At 41.6% G+C, this 22,036-nt stretch overlaps 1 protein-coding gene across 2 annotated transcripts in view; it reads right to left on the bottom strand.

Moving 5' to 3' along the window:
* The window catches only part of MRPL3 (mitochondrial ribosomal protein L3), a 96,242-nt gene that overhangs the window by 12,793 nt on the left and 61,413 nt on the right, over positions 1 to 22,036 (bottom strand). The gene's annotated exons all lie outside the window — the stretch shown is intronic.

The raw sequence follows: 22,036 nt of genomic DNA, 5'->3' as shown, positions 1-22,036 counted from the left end.
AAGTGTCGGGATTGTGAATAGACATCCCATCCTGGCTGGAAGGAATGTCTATTCACTGTCAAGACACTTCAGTAACGGTAATGTGGGAGTATGTGACTTCACATAGTGAACGACGCAGGTTCACTATGCGCTGATTAAATGAATGGAGAGAAGTGTAGTGTATGACGCTGATTGGTCAGCGTCATACACTCCTCTTTACAACGCCCACTTGGTCAAAAGTAAAAACACGCCCAGTTGTCCATTAAGAAAGTAATTAGCATAAAGCTAAAATCGCTCATAACTTGGTGAAAATAGATAATTTTTCGAAATAAAAAACACTGCTGTCACCTATATTACAGCGCCCATCTTATTATGTAGGAGATAGGGCACTTATAATGTGGTGACAGAGCCTCTTTAAGTTTAATCCCATAGGGTTTTAAGAATCTAAAAGATACAGTGCATTCGGAAAGTCTTCAGACCCTTTCAATTTTTTATCGTTTTGTTATGTTGAGGCCTTGGTCACTCTGGTTGTGCTCCAAAGATCCTGGGTAGAGATGAGAGAAGCTTCCTGAAGATCAACCATTCCTGCAGAACTCCATCTATCGGGGCTTTATGGCAGAGTGGCCAGAAAGAAGCCTCTCCTCAGTAAGACACATGAAAGCCAACCTGGGGTTTGCAGAAAGCACCTAAAAGGACTCAGACTGTGAGAAACAAGATTCTGTGGTCTGATGAAACCAAGATTGAACTTTTTGGCCTCAATTCTAAGCGTCATGTCTGGAGGAAACCAAGCACTCATCAATTGCCCAATACCATCTCAACAGTGAAGCATGGTGGTGGCAACATCATGCTATGGGGGTGTTTTTCAGCGGCTGGAAGAGGGAGACTGGTCAGGGTTGAGGGAAAGATTAATGGAGCAAAGTATAGAGATATTCTTAATGAAAACCTGATCCAGAGTGCTCTGGACCTCAAACTGGGCCAAAAGGTTCACCCTTCAACAAAACAATGACCCTAAGCACACAGCCAAGACAACACAGGAGTGGCTTAGGGATAACTCTGTAAATGTCCTTGAGTGGCCCAGCCAGAGCCCTGACTTGAACCCAATAGAATATCTCTTGAAAGACCTGAACATGGCTGTCCACCGACATTCCCCATCCAACCTGACAGCGCTTGAGAGGATCTGCAGAGAAGAATTGCAGAAAATCCCCAAATCCAGGAGTGCAAACCTTGTGGCATTATACCCAAGAAGACAGGAGGCGGTTATCGTTGTCAAATGTGTGAAAGTTTGGAGTAAAGGTCTGAATACTTCTGTCAATGCAATATTTTAGTTCTTTCTTTTCAATCAATTAGTCATTATGTGGTATTAATGCAGAATGATGGGGAAAAACTTGAATTTTTCTTATTTAGCACAAGGCCTCAACATAACAAAATGCGAAAAATTTGAAAGGGTCTGAAGACATTACAAATTAAAGCCTTATTCACACGAACGTGTGCATATTGCGCGCGCAAAAAACGCTGGGTTTTGCACGCGCAAAAGGTCCGTGGGGCATCTGTATATGGTGCGTGGCTGCGCGATTTTCACGCAGCCAACATCATTATGACACTCCCATTTTATGTGACGACACAGTAAAGAAGAAGGGGATTTTAGGCTTCCCTTCTCTTCTTTACCAGCTGTTGCGCGAAACGCGCATCACCCGGAAGTGCTTCCGTGTGCTGTGCGGGATTTGCACGCACCCATTGACTTCAATGGGTGCGTGCTGCGCGAAACACGGGCAAGTATAGGACATGTCGTGAGTTTTACGCAGCGCACGTACGCTGTGTGAAAATCACTGACAGTCTGAACGGCCCCATTCACTAACATAGGTCAGTGCGACACGCGTGATTTTCACGTTCGTGTGAATAAGGCCTAATTGCAGATCCATTAAACCTCTCTTTGGAGAAGTTTTATTTTTATAGATTCTTCATCAATGCCTTCGATGTGCTCTAGCCAGCGGAAGTTGAAAACTTTATGGTCCATCCCATTAAAGTCTGTAGTTTCAGCTACATTTTTACTCATTGTCTTTCCCAAGAACCGTTTTTTCTTTCATTCTCTGATCATGTGTTCTGATTGCTGAGCAATGTTCATTCAAATGCAATCTCACTGGGCCTCGCGATCACTGCTCATTATTAGAATCATATTGGGATGGTGTTAAGAGCGTGATTCGTGAGGTCACTGGTATAGACGTCACCTTGGACTCGGTCCTATTCCTTTTCCATCACTAAGATATGCCTTTCAAGACATACAAACGCTCGCTGCTTCGCCTTTTTAGTGATGGCAGCGCGTCACTGCATTTCGCACAAATGGAAATAAACTACACCTTCCTTGTCCCTCTGGATTTCAAAGGTCAATGATCTCATGCTGATGGAAAATTTAACGTCCCCCATTACTAACTCCTACGATACATTTTACCAAACATGTGTGACCTGGTTTGTATACCCTCTCATCTGAGCTTCCATGGCACTGTTGTGGTTTGATGCCCTGGATTGTCCCCCATTCCCCCTACATGTTCCCATCCTCCTCCACCTCCTTTTTTTTCTCTGTCATCCCCCCTCCGTCACCCTCTTACTTTCCTTTTCTTCTATTGGTCCATGGGTCTTATGACTTCAGAGCTTAGAGGTATTCATGTGGTTTTCAGCCATCTGTTTTTTGCTACTATACTTGGCTGAGGTAATTTGCGCCAAAGCTTTCCTACAGAATGTCCAACCGGTTGTTTTTGTATGGTTTGTACAGCTTTTACTTTATTTTATGCAAACTTACTATAAGAATTGCAAAAATAAAGAATAAAAAAAAAAAAATGCACTCACAAATCTGGAAGACAGCCGAGTACAGCGCTTGTCTATTTCCGTCATTCCCATAGACTTTAAATAGAGCGGCAGCGGACATGCGCGACTGTAGCTCCATTCAAAATCCTCACAGCGATCGTGCAGTGAGGAGGAACTAGAGATCGGTGGGGCCCCCAGAAAACATACATTTATCACCTATTCTGTAATTAGATGATAAATGCTAATCGTGGGAAAACCCTTTAACCCCTTAGTGACCACCAATACGCCTTTTCATGGTTGTCACTAAGGGGCCCTGGGCTAGGCTGCCGCCTTATCACAGTGGCCCAGTCTAAGTCCTGCACGGGTGTCCCGTGCAGATTGGAGCCGGGGCTATGCTGTCTGAGGATAGTCGGGCTCCTGCTCCAACACCCGCGATCGAAGTTTACTTCGATCGCGGCCGTTTAACCCGTTAACCCCTTCCCGCTCCTTGACGTACTATTACGTCATGGCAGCTGTATCGTTCGCGCTCCATGCCGTAATAGTACGTCTCGGGAGTAACGGCCGTTTCGGCCGTCCTCCCGACACATACAGGAGCTGTGACGCTGCTGTCTTGTTCAGCAGCTGTCACAGCTCCTACAGCGGGGACCGATCGCTGTGTCCCCGCTGATTAACCCCTTAAAAGCCGCGTTCTATAGAGATCGCGGCTTTTTAGGGGTTAAGCTGCCATCGCCGGCCTGCTACGCGATAGCGGCCGGCGATGGTGACTATGGCAACCGGACACCAAACAATGGCGTCCGGCTATGCCATAGACGGAAGCCTAGTGGGTCCTGACAACGTCAGGACCCACTATGCTTGCTGTCAGTGAGTAGCTGACAGTTCTAATACACTGCACTACGCATGTAGTGCAGTGTATTAGAATAGCGATCAGGGCCTCCTGCCCTCATGTCCCCTAGTGGGACAAAGTAATAAAGTAAAAAAAAAGTTAAAAAAAGATGTGTAAAAATAAGAAAATAAAAGTTTTAAAAGTAATAAAAGTAAAAGTCCCACTTTTTCCCTTATCAGTCCTTTATTATTAATAAAAATATATAAACAAACAAATAAACTATACATAATTGGTATCGCCGCGTCCGTAACGGCCTGAGCTACAAAATTATTTTGTTATTTATCCCGCACGGTGAACGCCGTAAAAAAAAATATTAATAAACCGTACCACAATCACAATTGTTTGGTCACTTCACCTCCCAAAAAATGGAATAAAAAGAGATCAAAAAGTCGCATGTACCTAAAAATGGTACTGATGGAAAATACAGTTCGTTACGCAAAAAAAAAGTCCTCGCACGCCTTTATTGATTGAAAAATAAAAACGTTATGGCGCTTAGAATAAGGTAACACAAAAAGTGAATGATTGTTTACAAAACGTATTTTATTGTGCAAACGCCATAAGACATAAAAAAAAACTATAAACATCTGGTATCGCCGTGATCGTATCGCCCCGCAGAATAAAGTGAATATGTCATTTATAGCGCACGGTGAACGCTGTAAAAAAAAAAGTATACAAAAACAATAGTAGAATTGCTGTTTATTAGTCACCACGCCACCTAAAAATGGAATAAAAACTGATCAAAAAGCCGCATGCACCCCAAGAAAACTACAATGGATTCCTCAAGGGGTCTAGTTTCCAAATTGGGGTCACTTTTGGGGGGTTTCCAATGTTTTGGCACCACAAGACCTCTTCAAACCGGACATGGTGCCTAATAAAAAAGAGGGCTCAAAATCCTCTAGGTGCTCCTTTGCTTCGGAGGCCGGTGCTTCAGTCCATTACCGCACTAGGGCCACATGTGGGATATTTCTCTAAACTGCAGAATCTGGGCAATAAGTATTGAGTTGCGTTTCACTGATAAATCCTTTTGTGTTATAAAAAAAATGGTATAAAAAGAGTAAATTTCACCTCTACTTTGCTCTAAATTTCTGTGAAACACCTAAAGGGTTCATAAACTTTCTAAATGCTGTTGTGAATACTTTGAGGGGTCTAGTTTCTAAAATGGGGTGTTTGATAGGGGTTTCTAATATATGGGCCCCTCAAAGCAACTTCAGAAATGAACTGGAACCTAAAAAAATAAATAAATGAGGCAATACTTCGCTTCTTACATTATACTGATAATGAGCCGTGCCCACTCCGAGATGACCCCAGTTTTGACCGTTTGTATAAACGGAGACCCCTATTAGACCGTTCCAGTGCCCGGTTTTCCCAAGCATACACCCCCGAGAAGTGTTTTTCTATTGATGAGTCCCTGGTACATTTTAAAGGGAGGGTTCAATTCCGCCAGTACCTGCCAGGTAAGAGGGCAAGGTATGGCGTGAAGATGTATAAGCTGTGCGAGAGTGCATCAGGGTATACCTACAGGTTTAGGATATATGAAGGAAAGGCCACCCCCAAACCAGACTGCATCCTGGACTACAATAGGTACATGGGAGGGATGGACTTGTCAAATCAAGTCCTGAAGCCCTACAGCGCCATGCGGTGTGGTATAAGAAGCTGGCCGGGCACATCATACAGATGGCATTGTACAATGCGTACGTGCTACGTCGATGTGCAGGCCAGAGGGGAACTTTCCTGGAATTTCAAGATCTAATCTTTAGGGACCAGGAAGGGGGGGCACCCAGTACTTCTGGAAGCGAGGCCACACGCATCGTACCAGGGCAACACTTTCCAGGAGAAGGTCCCCAAACCGGTGGAAAGGGAAAGAGTCAAAAGAGGTGCAGAGTCTGCTATAAGAGGGGGATAAGGAAGAACACAATATACCAATGTGACACGTGTCCCGAAAAACCAGGGCTCTGTATAAAAGATTGTTTTAAAATGTATCATACATCCCTTGATTTTTAATTTACCCTGATGCACTCCGCACAGCTTACCCCCCTCATCTTTCCCTCCTGAGCCCTGCCGTATGGCCAGGCAGCTGATAACAGCCACATGTAGGGTATTGTCGTACCCAGGAGAACCCACATTACAATTTAAGGGGTGTATATCTCCGGTGGCGCATGCTGGGCACACTATATTGGACACTGAAATGGCATATACATATATAAAATTGCAAATCTCACACTGCACCATCTGCTGCGCATTATCTTTTACACAGTACCTGTGGGGTCAAAATGCTCACTACACCTCTAGATGAATGTCTTAAGGGGTGTAGTTTTTAAAATGGGGTCACTTCTCGGGGGTTTCAACTGTACTGGTACCTCAGGGGCTTCTGCATACATGACTTAGCACCAGAAAAGCTCCAGTAGGCCAAATGGTGGTCCTTTCCTTCTGAGCCCTCCCATGGGCCCAAAGGGCAGTTTATCACCACAAATGGGGTATTGCCGCACTAAGGACAAATTGGGCAACAAAATGGGGTATGTTGTTCCTTGTGAAAATAAGAAATTTTGATCAAAAATGACATCTTATTGGAAAAAATATCATTTTTTTCATTTCACAGCCCAATTCAAATAGGTGCTGTGAAAAAACTGTGCGGTCAAAATGATAACAAAAACCATAAATGAATTCCTTGAGGGGTGTAGTTTCCAAAATGGGGTCACTTCTGGTGGGTTTCCATTGCTTTGATACCTCTGGGGCTCTGCAAATGCAACATGGCACCCGAAAACCAATCCAGCAAAATCTGGACTCCAACAAACACATAGCGCTCCTTTCCGTCTGAGCCCTCCCATGGGCCCAAACGGCAGTTTATCACCACAAATGGGGTATTGCCGCACTAAGGACAAATTGGGCAACAAAATGGGGTATGTTGTTCCCTGTGAAAATAAGAAATTTTGATCAAAAATGACATCTTATTGGAAAAAATATCATTTGTTTCATTTCACAGCCCAATTCAAATAGGTGCTGTGAAAAACCTGTGCGGTCAAAATGATAACAAAAACCATAAATGAATTCCTTGAGGGGTGTAGTTTCCAAAATGGGGTCACTTCGGGTGGGTTTCCATTGCTTTGATACCTCTGGGGCTCTGCAAATGCGACATGGCACCCGAAAACCAATCCAGCAAAATCTGGACTCCAACAAACACATAGCGCTCCTTTCCTTCTGAGCCCTCCCATGGGCCCAAACGGCAGTTTATCACCACAAATGGGGTATTGCCGCACTAAGGACAAATTGGGCAACAAAATGGGGTATGTTGTTCCCTGTGAAAATAAGAAAATTTGATCAAAAATGACATTTTATTGGAAAAAATATCATTTTTTTCATTTCACAGCCCAATTCAAATAGGTGCTGTGAAAAAACTGTGCGGTCAAAATGATAACAAAAACCATAAATGAATTCCTTGAGGGGTGTAATTTCCAAAATGGGGTCACTTCTGGTGGGTTTCCATTGTTTTGATACCTCAACGCCTCTTCAAACCTGGCATGCTGCCTAAAATATATTCTAATAAAAAAGAGGCCTCAAAATGCACTAGGTGCTTCTTTGCTTCTAGGGCTTGTGTTTTAGTCCACGAGCGCAGTAGGGCCACATGTGGGACATTTCTAAAAACTGCAGAATCTGGACAATACATATTTAGTAGTGTTTCTCTGGTAAAACCTTCTCTGTTACTAAAAAAAAATTGAATAAAATTGAAATTCAGCAGAAAAAATGAAATTTGCAAATTTCATTTCCACTTTGCTTTAATTCCTGTGAAATGCCTGAAGGGTTAAAAAACTTTCTATATGCTGTTTTGAATACTTTGAGGGGTCTAGTTTTTAAAATGGGGTGTTTTATGGGGGTTTCTAATACATAGGCCCCTCAAATCCACTTCAGAACTGAACTGGCACCTTCAAAAAAAGGCTTTTGAAATTTTCTTAAGAATATGAGAAATTGCTGTTTATGTTCTAAACCTTGTAACGTCCAAGAAAAATAAAATAATGTTCAAAAAACGATGCCAATCTAAAGTAGACATATGGGAAATGTGAACTAGTAACTATTTTGGGTGGTATAACCGTCTGTTTTTCAAGCAGATGCATTTAAATTCTGAAAAATGCTATTTTTTGTAAATTTTCTCTAAATTTTGCAATTTTTCACAAATAAAGACTGAATATATCGACCAAATTTTACCACGAACATGAAGCCCAAAGTGTCACGAGAAAACAATCTCAGAATCGCTTGGATAGGTTTAAGCATTCCGACGTTATTACCACATAAAGTGAAATATGTCAGATTTGAAAAATGGGCTCTGAGCCTTAAGGCCCAAACTAGGCTGCGTCCTTAAGGGGTTAAATGCCGCTGTCAATAGCGACCGCGGCATTTAACTTGTTTACAGAGGGAGTGAGCTCCCTATGTCACCCATCGGCGGCCCGCAAATGCAATCGCGGGTCTCCGATGGGGTGTCATGGCAGCCGGGGGCCTGATAAAAGCCCCCAGGTCTGCCCTGGACATATTTACTCTGACAGGCAATAATGCTCTGGTATACAAAGTATACCAAAGCATTATAGCAGCGATCTGAAGATCGCATAGTAAAGTCCCCTAGTGGGACTAAAAAAAATAATTAATGTGACAAAGATTATTAATAAAAATGACAGTAAAAAAATAAATAAAACTATTTTTTTTTCATAAAAAGTGGTTTTATTTAGTAAAAGTGTAAAAAAGAAATAAAAGTACACATATATGGTATCGCCGCGACCGTAATGACTCACTTAATAAAGTTAATTTGAAATTTAAACCGCAAGGTGAACACTGTAAAAAAAAAAACGCAAAAAACAATGGTGAAATTGCAATTTTTTTCCATCGCCCACCAAAAAAGTCATAATAAAAATGAATCAATAAGTCCCATGCACCCCAAAACGGTACCAATCAAAACTACGTCTCGTCCCGCAACAAACAAGCCCAAAAAATCACTACATTGATAGAAAAATAAAAAACTTACGGCTCTTGGAAAGACGATGCAAAAACAAATAATTTTAGTTCAAAGGTGTTTATTGTGCAAAAGTCGTAAAACATAAAAAAAACTATACATATGTGGTATCGCCGTAATCGTACCGACCCATAGAATAAAGTTAACATGTTATTTTCGCTGCACAGTGAACGGCGTCAATTTAAAACGCATAGAACTACGGTGGAATTTCAGGTATTTTTTATAATCCCCCCCCCCCAAAAAAAAAAGTTAATAAAAAAAATTATATGTACCCTAAAATGGTGCTATTAAAAAGTATAACTAATCCCGCAAAAAACAAGCCCTCATACAGCGATGTCAACAGAAAAATAAAAAAAGTTATAACTCTTTGAATGCGACTATTGAAAAATGAATAAAACAGGTTGGTCATTAGGGCCTAAAATAGGCTGGTTGCTAAGGGGTTAAGGCAGGGGTCTCAAGCATGCGGCCCCTGGGGCTGTCATCTGCGGCCCGCGGGACACAGAGCCGCTAGTATCGGCTCTGCTCCGAGACTCGAATTCCCTGACATCGCTGTCCACATATGAACAGCGATGTCTGGGGCTTCCCCAGAGCCGGAGTCCCGAGCAGAGCGCTGGTGTCGGCTCTGCTCCGGGACTCTGTGGAATTCCCTGACATCGCTGCCCATATATGGACAGTGTCAGGGTCTTGCCCAGAGCGGAGCAGAGCGCTGGTGTCGGCTCTGCTCCTGGACTCTGTGGAATTCCCTGACATCGCTGTCCACATATGAACAGCGATGTCTGGAGCTTCCCCAGAGCCGGAGTCCCGAGCAGAGCGCTGGTGTCGGCTCTGCTCCGGGACTCTCTGGAATGCCCTGACATCGCTGCCCATATATGGACAGTGTCAGGGTCTTGCCCAGAGCGGAGCAGAGCGCTGGTGTCGGCTCTGCTCCTGGACTTTGTGGAATTCCCTGACATCGCAGTCCACATATGAACAGCGATGCCTGGGGCTTCCCCAGAGCCGGAGTCCCGAGCAGAGCGCTGGTGTCGGCTCTGCTCCGGGACTCTGTGGAATTCCCTGACATCGCTGCCCATATATGGACAGTGTGTCAGGGTCTTGCCCAGAGCGGAGCAGAGCGCTGGTGTCGGCTCTGCGGAATTCCCTGACATCGCTGTCCACATATGAACAGCGATGTCTGGGGCTTCCCCAGAGCCGGAGTCCCGAGCAGAGCGCTGGTGTCGGCTCTGCTCCGGGACTCTGTGGAATTCCCTGACATCGCTGCCCATATATGGACAGTGTGTCAGGGTCTTGCCCAGAGCGGAGCAGAGCGCTGGTGTCGGCTCTGCTCCTGGACTCTGTGGAATTCCCTGACATCGCTGTCCACATATGAACAGCGATGTCTGGGGCTTCCCCAGAGCCGGAGTCCCGAGCAGAGCGTTGGTGTCGGCTCTGCTCCGGGACTCTGTGGAATTCCCCGACATCGCTGCCCATATATGGACAGTGTGTCAGGGTCTTCCCCAGAGCTGAGTCCCGGGCAGAGCGCTATTATCGGCTCTGCTCCGGGACTCTGGGGAAGCCTCTGACATCGCTGTCCATACACCGACAATGATGTCAGGGGCTTCCCCAGAGAAGGAGTCCCAGTGATGTCAGGAGCACAGCTGGAGTCCCAGGAACAGCCTACTAGCGCTCTGACTGGGACTCCAGCTCTGGGCAAGCCCCTGACATCACTGGGGCAGCCTCTACAGAGGGCACTGGGGCAGCCTCTACAGAGGGCACTGGGGCAGCCTCTACAGAGGGCACTGGGGCAGCCTCTACAGAGGGCACTGGGGCAGCCTCTACAGAGGGCACTGGGGCAGCCTCTACAGAGGGCACTGGGGCAGCCTCTACAGAGGGCACTATGGCATCCTCAACAGAGGGCACTGTGGCCTTATCTAGGGGTGTGTTGCAGCATCCACAGAGGGCACTGCGGCAGCATCCACAGAGGGCACTGCGGCAGCATCCACAGAGGGCACTGCGGCAGCATCCACAGAGGGCACTGCGGCAGCATCCACAGAGGGCACTGCGGCAGCATCCACAGAGGGCACTGCGGCAGCATCCACAGAGGGCACTGCGGCAGCATCCACAGAGGGCACTGCGGCAGCATCCACAGAGGGCACTGCGGCACTATCTAAAAAGGAGCTGCCCAATCTTGACATGTGTGCTAACTGAGCCGCCGGAATGCATTTAGCGACACTTAAACTGGAAAGCTGGATTGTTGCAATAAGCACGTGGAGAAATATCTCAAATTTTAAACCTAGCGCTATTATTATAGTAATGTAGTATTATTATTCTAGTAATATAGTGTTATAGTAGTTCAAATAACTAATTGATTAACAATAATTTTGTATTGTATCAAATTTGAAAGTAATGCGGCCCGTCAACTTCCCATTTTTTCTATATGCGGCCCACTTACCCGGCCGAGTTTGAGACCCCTGGGTTAAGGTATTCATCTGTAAACAGACTTTTTGCTTCACTGAATATAAAGTTTTATCCATAATCACTGTGGCACCACCTTTATCTGCCATTTTTACAATAATAATAGAATCATCTATCTTTAGGTTCTGGAGAGCTTGATTTTCTGGCTTCCTTACTGTATCTTATTATAGTATGTTTCTTACAGTTTCCCCATTTTTCTATTATAGCAATTTCAACCTGTTAATAGGAATCAAAAACACTGCTGGTGTTATCTGAATAAAATTAACTTTGAATACGAAGAATGTGGAATATTACTTTTATAAAATACATCTTAATAATAGATTTTTAAATGGAGGCTCCCGCAAATAAAAACTACCATAAAGTTAAATTGAGGTACTAAGAGTTGTCTCTGCTCGATCACAGTTATTTCAGAATAGATCAATGTCTTAAAGGAAAGGTCGATGGTTTGCTCACCTCTCTTAGTCTGGTGTTTGGTTTTGCCTCTCGTCGGTCTCTGATTTGTGCATTGGGAAGTAGTTACTTTGCCTAAAAAAATCTGTTTCCATTTAAGCTGATGACCGTAGCGTCATACTTTCGTTTCTTTTCGCACTTGCCTCTAAAACAGTGGATTAAATATCCGCATCAGGGTTCGGATTATCAGTTCTGTTTTTTTTTTTTATTATTCCCTCTCTTCTCTGCTCAGTTATACACCTGGTTATGTAGGTGGTCACGAGTGTCTCAAATATTTTCAATTTACTTTGTGAGATGGATGTTCTATTTTATCTATATTGTTTTTTTAATTTTTCATGCGTGCGTTTACATTCCTCCAGGGAGATGGATTTCTAAAAGTCATCTTGGATGCTCTGTTTTTAGAAATTAATGTTATTTTTTGTATAGTTAAAAGCTATACAATTTTCCATTAGACTTTCTGTATGAATTGCTCACGGTTTTCAAGATCTCGGCTTGTTGTTATTCAGTAGGATTATTCATTGTTTACTTCCAGTGATATAATTCTGTCCATGGTCATGTGATGGACACACAGGTGCTGGGATTGTTCGAAGACACAACTCTGATACACATAGGTAACTAACGAGTACACCTGTGTGCATCACATGGCAATGGACAGAATTGTATCCACTGGAAGTAAACAATGAAGGTTCCTACTGTATAACAACAAGCAGAGATCTCGAAAACCGTGACGAATTAAAAAAGAAATTAAGGACAATTTTATAACTTTTAATTATACAAAAAATAACATTTGCTGAAACCAGACAACCCCTTTTAAGCTTAAACACTTCTCATTTTGTGTATTATTACTTGCTAGTTGCAGGTATTGCGCAGTAAGAAGCATTAGATCCAGAGATTCGATTACTTAGTGCAAACATCGCTGATGGTATAGGGCATCATCTTTCAATTAAATGGTACTCAAAAGGACTTTGAAGTCCTCTTGGGATTCGTTGAACCTTAATGTATTCTGCTAATGTTGATGCATGCAATGATAGACTGAATTCTTTTTTCATCAGTTGCTCTAATTTCCTTGGGAAATAGATTTTGGTGTCTTATTTAACGATGATCTGTCACCAGATTTCACGTACAAACTGCATTGATTATTAAATAGATCTCTTAGACCTGATGAAGCTGGTGTACTTACTTACTTAAAAAAAAAAAAACTGTGTCAAAATGGCTTTATAATCCTCTCTAAGTTTTCCTGCTTGATATTAAAATTAGAATTTCTATAAGTCCAAGTGTATTTATAAGAATTTTTTTCTGTCCCTCCTCCCCTGCACAATGCTGAAATTGAACACATATTCAGTACAAGCTGCAATCAAGGCAGCAAGCAAGTAAAAGAAAGCAGCATATTGAAGTAGATGCTGTAACTCCACAATAAAACTGTTGCTGAAATACTGGTTCCCTGACTGCAGAGCCATGAAGACTGCAGCGTGTACTAAGAATGTGCGAGGTTTCAGCATGGTGCGGAGGAGACTCACTGATTAAGAGCTTGTCAGCTCTAGAAGGGCAGCGACTGAGATTACATTTTATATATATATATATATATATACACACACACACACACACACACACACACACGGTCTCATAAAATTATAACTAATATCAGACAGGAAAATGGAGAATAATATAGCCATTTTTAGTATGGATTTTTAAGGGAAGTACACTAGATTCATCAGATCTAAAATCTATTTATTTCAGGTAATACGGCAGTCAGTCGACTGAAGGAATGTTTCTTTCCGCCTCTGTAAATGCAAACTTCTACGCTTGCTTTTCTGTAAAACTTGAGATTTGTTCAAAATGTCATTTGTATAGTTCATTTTAATTAGTCACGAGAAATACAATGTATTCCAAGGAAAGACTTTTGATCAATATAAATACAGCAGCAACGGTGATCAGGAGGTACAAAGTACAGGAATCCATTGTGCATAAGGTCCATGGAATGTCCATATAATATACCTTAAGCAAATGAAGTCCACATAGAGACGCTGCTCTATAATCATTGTATAATGATTTTGTATTGTAATATTATACCTTTGAATAGAAATAGGCTGTGAATATCACAGGAGGTTAAATAGGATTGCTATTTAAACATGGGATAGAGAGTACCACGCAGGCTTGAGAAAAAGGGCAGTTCCTGGAAATGTGCATCTGCATGCTGATGCCAAACTCCCCTCCAGCAGCATCTCCATGTGGACTTTGTTAGTACAAGAAACATTATATGGACATTCTCTGCACAACGGTTGAATTTTTTTTTTTACTACCGTTGATGTTTATGCTAGTCATTTTGCTGAAAAGAAATAAATATAATATGGAACAAATTGCAAGTTAAACCGGATAGCATGCATACTGTGATTTGAGGGTGGAGAGATCCCTTTATTTTACATGTTCTTAACACTATTGATGTTATATTTATATTGGTTAAACGTATTTGCTTGGAATACATTGTATCTCTCATGACCAATTTAAATTAACTATACAAATATGTAATTTGCTTTGTTTTTTGTAATACTTGATTTTTGTTCAAAGAGGTTTGCAGCATTTACGGAGGCGAAAAAAAAACCCCCACTATCCGTTAGTCGGCTGAATCTGCCAGATTAACTTTAAATAAAATAAAGAAGATCAAAATAGATTTCCCAAGGAAATTAGAACCACATAAGAGGCTCTGTCACCACATTATAAGTGCCCTGTCTCCTACATAAGGAGATCGGCGCTATAATGTAGGTGACAGTAATGCTTTTTATTTTTTTTAAAAACGATCTATTTTCACAACGTTAGGAGCGATTTTGGTTTATGCTAAGGAGTTGCTTAATGCCCAAGTGGGCGTATTTTTACTTTCGACCAAGTGGGCGTTGTACAGAGGAGTGCATGACGCTGACCAATCGGCATCATGCACTCCTCTCCATTCATTTAGACAGCAGAATCGCGTTCTTACTAGAACATGATCTGCAGCCACATACACAGCGATTCTGCTTGATTAACATTAATCCAGTGTCCTGATAATGAATACACATGACCATCCAGCCTGGATGTCATGTGTATTCAGAATCTTTTCTGTGAGATTCCAGCAACGGATACGAAATCTCGCGAGATTACGGAGGTAAACGAGATTTCGCTTCCCTTGCTGTAAATCTCACAGAAAAGATTCAGAAGTGTCAGGATTCTGAATACACATGACGTCCAGGCTGGATGGTCATGTGTATTCATTATCAGGACACTTGATTAATGTTAATCAAGCAGAATCGATGTGTATGTGGCTGCAGATCATGTTCTAGTAAGAACGCGATTCTGCTGTCTAAATGAATGGAGAGGAGTGCATGATGCCGATTGGTCTGTACAACGCCCACTTGGTCGAAAGTAAAAATACGCCCACTTGGGCATTAAGCAACTCATTAGCATAAACCAAAATCGCTCCGAACGTTGTGAAAATAGATCGTTTTTTTTTTTTAAATAAAAAGCATTACTGTCACCTACATTACAGCGCCGATCTCCTTATATAGGAGACAGGGCACTTATAATGTGGTGACAGAGCCTCTTTAAGAAAAAAAGAAGTCAGTCTATCTCTGCATGCATTGACATTAGCAGAATACACTAAGGTTCAATAAATCCCAAGAGGACTTCGAAGTCCTTTGAGTCCCGTTTTAATGAAAGATGATGCCCTATACCATCAGCAATGGCCTGCTCTAAGCAATCGATACTCTCTGGATCTAATGCTTCTAGGTTTGCAACACCTCTAACTGGCTGGAGGGGCTTCTAACTTTTAGCAAGTTTATCTTAGTTTGTGTATTTTTAAAATTTGTCCAATATACAATTAATTCCCCATGGTTTTCAAGATCTCTGCTTGTTGTTATTCAGTAAGAACATTCATAGTTTACTTCTAGGGGGATACAATTCTGTCCATGGTCATGTGATTAACACACAGGTGCTGGGATCATTACAAAACACAGCTCTGATACACATGATGTAACCAACGATCCCAGCACCTGTAGGTCCATCACATGACCATGGACAGAATTGTATCCACTGGACGTAAACAATGAATGTTCTTGTTAAATAACAACAAGCAGAGATCTTAAAAACCGTGAGGAATACAGAAAGAAAATATATAGATAATTGTATAACTTTTAATTATACAAAAAAATAAGATTATTTTTATGAAACTGGACAACCCTTTTAACCAGTTGTGGACTGCCCATAGACTATAAACGTCTGGACGTTCTGCACTTAACTCTGCAAGGACGTTCCAGAACGTCCTGCAGAGTTAGCTTATTTGCCGCTCCCCGGCGGCATTTAGCTATGTGATTCTAGACAGCTGTATCCCGGAAGTTGTGAGGATAGGCCATCAATTTTTTGGGACTGGACAACCCCTTTAACGTGTTATGGCACTTCTCAACATCTCTAATGGTCGAACGCCAGTTTGCGCACCATTCATTGTAAGCTCCACCCTGCGCCCAGCGTGTAACAAATGCACACATATTTGGTGTCGGAAGATGTTGCCAAATATATTTTCAGGTGTGTTTTACGCAGTGGCATGCACCAGATGTACAAAAACATCACCTGAAATCACATTCACATTCTTTTTCAATTCTCCTTCCATATTTTGAAAAAGTTAATACTACACAAAAAGTAATGTTTAAGCTTGAAGATGACTTTCAGAAAAAAAAGATCCCTGGAGGAATACAATTGCATGCATGAAGAATTTAAAAACCAACATAGTAATATTAACATCCAACTTAGCAAAAAATTAGTATAGGGAAGGGGGGGGGGGGGGAAATCATCCAGCTCACCGTTGGTTGTATCTTCGATAGGCAGCGCCCGGGATCCCGCTCAGCCAGCAGCAAACAGCAGAGAAGAACAAGGACTATAATCCAGCACTTGAAGGTAGGTAAAAGGAATAGACGGTCCACTTTACTTAGTGTATCAAATATTAAAAGAAATGCAATATAAGACAAACTGCAAAAAAGCAAGGGGGAGGGTTGAAATCGCCTCTGTTAATTTGCCTACGTGTTTCCGACACGTCCTGTGTCCTTAGTCATGGCATGTGTGGCATTTCTTTTAATATTTGATACACTAATAAAATGGAACGTCGATTCCTTTTACTTTCCTTCAAGCGCTGGATTGTAGTCCTTGTTCTTCTCAACATCCAACTTACAAAGTAAATTAAATAAGTTTAAGAGAGAGAGACACTTGGCTACCTACATAGCCAGGTCTATAACTAAGCAGAAGAGAGAAGGAATAATCGAAAAAAACACAAAAAAACCAGAACTCTTAATCATAACCCTAAGGCCGGATTCACACGAGCGTGTTCAGTCCGTGATATACGGTCCGCAGGTCGGCCACATTTTCCATACTGAGCACACTGCAGGGAGCCGGGCTCCTAGCATCATCGTTATCTAAGACGCTAGAAGTCGCTGCCGAAAAACTGTCACGTACTGAAAACATGTTCATATGCATACATAACATGTTTTCATATGCATTTCGTACATACATACATACATATTATATCAAATCCTCCAAAACACGAGACAGCACTCCTTGGTTAGTGAAAAAAGGGTTTATTTTCACCTTTTTCCACTAACCAAGGAGCGCTGTCTCGTGTTTTGGAGAATTTGATTAATTTCTAGGGACACTGGTTACGTCCTCCAACTGGAATATTGCACCGACTCAACGGATCTGAAAGATCGGTGCTGCTTCTTTACCTTTGGCTATATATGTGGTCTCATAAAATGGTAACTTTAATATCAGACATGCTATATGTTAGCATGATGCAGGGATCCAGTGATTGGAGCGGTTATCGGTCTTTACACTTGCCTTGCAGAAGATGTCTGTATGGATACTATGTGCTGGGGAGAGATTGCAGCAGGAGATTCTGTGACCTGATTGGCTGAGCTGATTTGCTAGTGCACAAGTTAAAAGCAAAGTATCCTGGTATATAAGGGGACAAGCTCTGGCTTCAATTCCCTTAGCTGATGTCACAATCAGGAAATGCCTGCCCATTTCAATATGCAGCAAGAGATGATTTTACTTTTACAGTCTGACAGGTATTATGGCTGGATCTCGGGCTAGGAAATAGCTATCTGTATATAGGTATCGTTGGAATTGTAGTAAAAGGCTCTATTCCGCTGTGAAAAAATGATTTTTAGGCAATGTCATTGCAGGTACGCTTTAAGTATTGAGCGTGAAAGCGATCAAATCAGAGAAGGAGCCTTTAAATTGGAGATTATGGATTAAAACCTGAAAGTCTATTGTAAATGGATTTGCATGAGTGCCTATTTTATAACTACTACCATAAGGTCCAGAGAGACCTATAAAAACCTTCAGGACGCCAAATAATCTCTGGCGTCAACTCGGTGCTCTAACTACTGGCAATTTATGTGGATTCCTATTCGCATAAAATAGTGAAAAATTTGTCAGACTGTCTAAAAAATACCAGTCTTTTTTTTTTTTTTTATAAAGGATTCAAACGTTTGACATCACGCTTTTTGTACACTTGACATCAAGAACCTTTACACTAATATTCCGTATAATTAAGGTATTACGATAGTTGGGCATAAATTATGTTAAGATGCTTCTTTGACTAACGTACAAATACAATTCCTAACGACACTGCTAGATTTGGTGCTTACAAAAATTACTTTACGTTTGGAACCAACTTTTACTTGTGGCTGCTGGGGACTTCGATGAGCTCCTTTGCAGCTCCAAGTTATGCAAATATATTTATGTATTCATTTGAAAAAGCATATTTGACTAATGACGACCATTGTCACCACGTGAAACTTTGGCTTCGTTACGTGGATAACATATTTCTGCTTTGGAGTGGCAGTTGTGAAGAATTAGACAAATTCGTCATATATCTTAATAACCTGTACTGCTAGAATTTTTATTAGAAGCAGATGCTGAAATTATGCATTTTTTTTAATGTATAAATGAGGAAACCTACTGGACATAATTTATTATTATTTACTATATTATATTCAAAACCAAATCTATTGAGAAGACCGTTTCCACTCCCCCCAAACAATCAAAGGTATACCAAGAAGTCAGTTCTTACATGCCCATAAAACCTGTAGTAACGATGTAGAATACCATAAGAATATAGAGAATTTGATCGAAAAATTTGTAAAACGAGGTTACCCTAGAGAAGATGTCCAGGTGTGCCTAAGTGAGATCTTATTAACCCCTTCCCGACATCTGCCGTATATGAACACAGCGCACGTCGGGTGGGAGTGTATGGAGTGGGCTCATAGAGCGAGTGTGTCGGCTGTGTCTCACAGTCGACACTTCAAAATAACGAGCAGGATCCCGCTTGTTTAACCTGTTAAATGCAGCGTTCAATAGCGACCGTGGCATTTAAAATTGATCGAAACAGGGGGAGGCCCCCTGTAACTTTCCAACGGCCTCCCCGCTACACGATCGGGGGATCGCCGTTGTTTGACATGGCAGTCTAGGGGCATGATGAAGGTCCCCATGTCCACCATCTTTGTACTCCTATAAAGACCTGCTCCAGGCAGAGCTTCATAGGAGACTGAGTATCACAAGATACTGCAATACATTAGTATTGCAGTATATCGTGCAATCGATCCAACGATCGCTGGTTTAAGTCCCCTAGGGGGAAAAGTGAAAAAACAGTAAAACAACGGTTTAATAAATAAAAAAAATAAAAGCTACAAAAAAAAATAACCCTTTTCCTTTTTTTTCCTCAAGCACAAATTAAAATAAAATAAAAAATTAACATAACTGGCATTGATGCCTCCGTAAAAGTCTGAACTATTACAATATATCATTATTTAGTCTGCACGGAAAACGCCGTCAAAAAATAAAACTGGCGAATCGCTGTTTTTTGGTCACTTCATCTCCCCACAAGAAAATGGAATAACAAACTAATCAAAAAGTCTCAATGGTACTAATGGTACCTACAGCTCGCCCCGAAAAAACCCAAAAACCTTCATATCGCTCAGAGGAAAATTAAAAGAAGAAGTTATGGCCCTCAGAATACGGCGGCAAAACTAAAATTTTATTTTTAACAATCATTTTTTTCCTTGTAAAAGCAGTAAAACATAAAAAAATCTATCTCAATTTTTTTTGGAGTGATAAAAGGACTATGTTTGTCTCCACTTACGAATGTCACTTCAAAATAATAAGCTGTACTATAACTAAATATTGGGGGATTACTAAAAGGGGATCTGAAATTTGGTTTGAGATTAAAAAAATCTCCTAGATTTGCATATTATAAAGGCCAAAAAATGATAAGGCCAGTGGGCAAACTAAGAGAATTTCTAAAGAGATATTTTAACGTTTGTAAAGTCGGCACCTTCCTTTGCATAGAACCATCGCTGCATCTTTGTGGTTGGTAGAAGACCGGCAGGCCTTGCCATGCCATAGCAAGGCTGCCGACTGCTGCTAAGGCAACAGGAGGCTTAAGAATGGTCTCCTGCTCTGCCATTACGGAAGCCAATTAGGCCCCGCACGGAGACAAAGCCTAATCGGCTGTCAGTGAATGACTAACAGATCTAATACATTACACTACACCGGTAGTGCAATGTATTGAAAAATAATCTGTCAGTTGGACCCTCAAGTCCCCTAGTGGGACTAAAGAAAAGTGTAAAAAAAAAAAAAAAAAGAAAAGGTCAAATAAAACGTTGGATAAAATATAATAAAAGTTTTAAGCAATAAAATAAAAACACAATTGACCTTTTTCCCTGATCAAGTCCTTTATTATTGAAAAAAATAAAATAAACCATACATATTTGGTATCGCCGCGTCCGTAACTGCCTGGGCTATAAAAAATTTATTTATTCAACGCCGTGAACGGTGTAAAAAAAATAAAATTGGAATAAAAAGTGATCAAAAAGTCGCATGTATCCAAAGATGGTACCTATAAAGGCTACAGCTCGTCTCACAAAAAACAAGCCCTCATACAGCTCAGTCGACTAAAAAATTAAAACGTTATGGCTCTCACAACATGGCGACAGAAAAAATACATTCTTTTTAGAGAAGTAATTTTAATTGTGCAAAAAAGATAAAAAAAAAGTGTTATAAATTAGGTATCGCCTGAATCGTAGTGGACCGCAGACCAAATTTAACATGGAATTTATAACGCATGCTAAACGGCGTAAAAAAGAAAACGTAAAAAACTATGCCAGAATTGCTGGTTTTTGGTCACCTTGCCTTCTAAAAAAAAAAAAGGATAAAAAGTGATCAAAAAGTCGCATTTACCCCAAAATGGTACCAACAATAACTACAGCGTGTCCAGCAAAAAAACAGCCCTCATGGCACTACGTCTATGAAAAAATGAATTAGTTAAGGCTTCAATGAGTCAGGAAATAAAAATATATGCAGCTGTGCCAGCCCGAGGGGAACATTTCTTCTGTTTCAAGAGGCGATTTATCAAGGCCCTAAAATTAGGGAACCAGGAAGGGCAGGACCCAAACATATCTGCTGGAAGCGAGGGTGCCCGTATTATACCAGGACAATACTTCCCAGCACAATTCCCCAAACTGCAAAGATGCGGAGTGTGTAACAAAAGGGGGATAAGAAAGGACATAATTTATCAGTGCGACACTGGCCTGTGCATAAAGGTTTGCTTCACAGCGTAACACACATATATGGATTATTTTACCCCATTATTATACCACCTGACTATGCCCCTGATCTACTCCGCACAGCTTACATGTACCCCCACATTATACACTGAAATACCAGTAAGACTCCAAACAAAACTACTACCAAGCAAAATCCACACTCCAAAAGCCAAATGGTGCTCCCTCACTTCTGAGCCCTACAGTGTGCCCAAACATCTGTTTACTTCCACATATATGGAATCGCCATACCCGGGAGAACCCTTTTAACAATTTTTGCGGTGTGTGTTTCATGGGGCACAAGCTGGGCATGACATATTTGCAACTGAAATGGCATATCTAGGGAAAAATTAAAATTTTTACTTTCCACCATTCGCAGAGCAATCATTTATGGAAAAGACCTGTGGGGTGAAAATGCTCACTACACCCCTTAATAAATGCCTTGAGGGGTGTAGATTCCAAAATGGGGTCACTTCTCAATGGTTTCTTTTATTATTTCACATCAGAGCCCTGCAATTGTTAACCAATACTTTGTAAATCACCAAATTAGGCCTCAACTGCGCATGGTACTCTTTCACTCCTGAGCCTGGTCGAACGTCTAGGCAAAAGATTAGGGCCACATGTAGGGTGTTTCTAAAACTGGGAAACACCGCATAATAATTATAGAGCTGTCTTGTTAAGGTGGCACAAGCTGGGCATCACATATTGGCATGTCTATGCAAAAACTCCCATTTTCACTCTGCAACAGAGTGCACGCTAATTTCAGCAAAACACATGCTGACTACACCCCTAGGTGAATACCTTGAGGTGTAGTTTCCAAAATGGGGTCACTTCTGGGGGGTTTCCACTGTTGTGGTCCCACAGGTG

This window comes from Rhinoderma darwinii, chromosome 5 (assembly GCF_050947455.1).
Source record: "Rhinoderma darwinii isolate aRhiDar2 chromosome 5, aRhiDar2.hap1, whole genome shotgun sequence".
In the NCBI taxonomy this organism is placed as follows: Eukaryota; Metazoa; Chordata; class Amphibia; order Anura; family Rhinodermatidae; genus Rhinoderma; species Rhinoderma darwinii.
The sequence above is the reverse complement of the archived record's forward strand: the minus strand, read 5'-3'. Positions and strand labels throughout refer to the sequence as shown.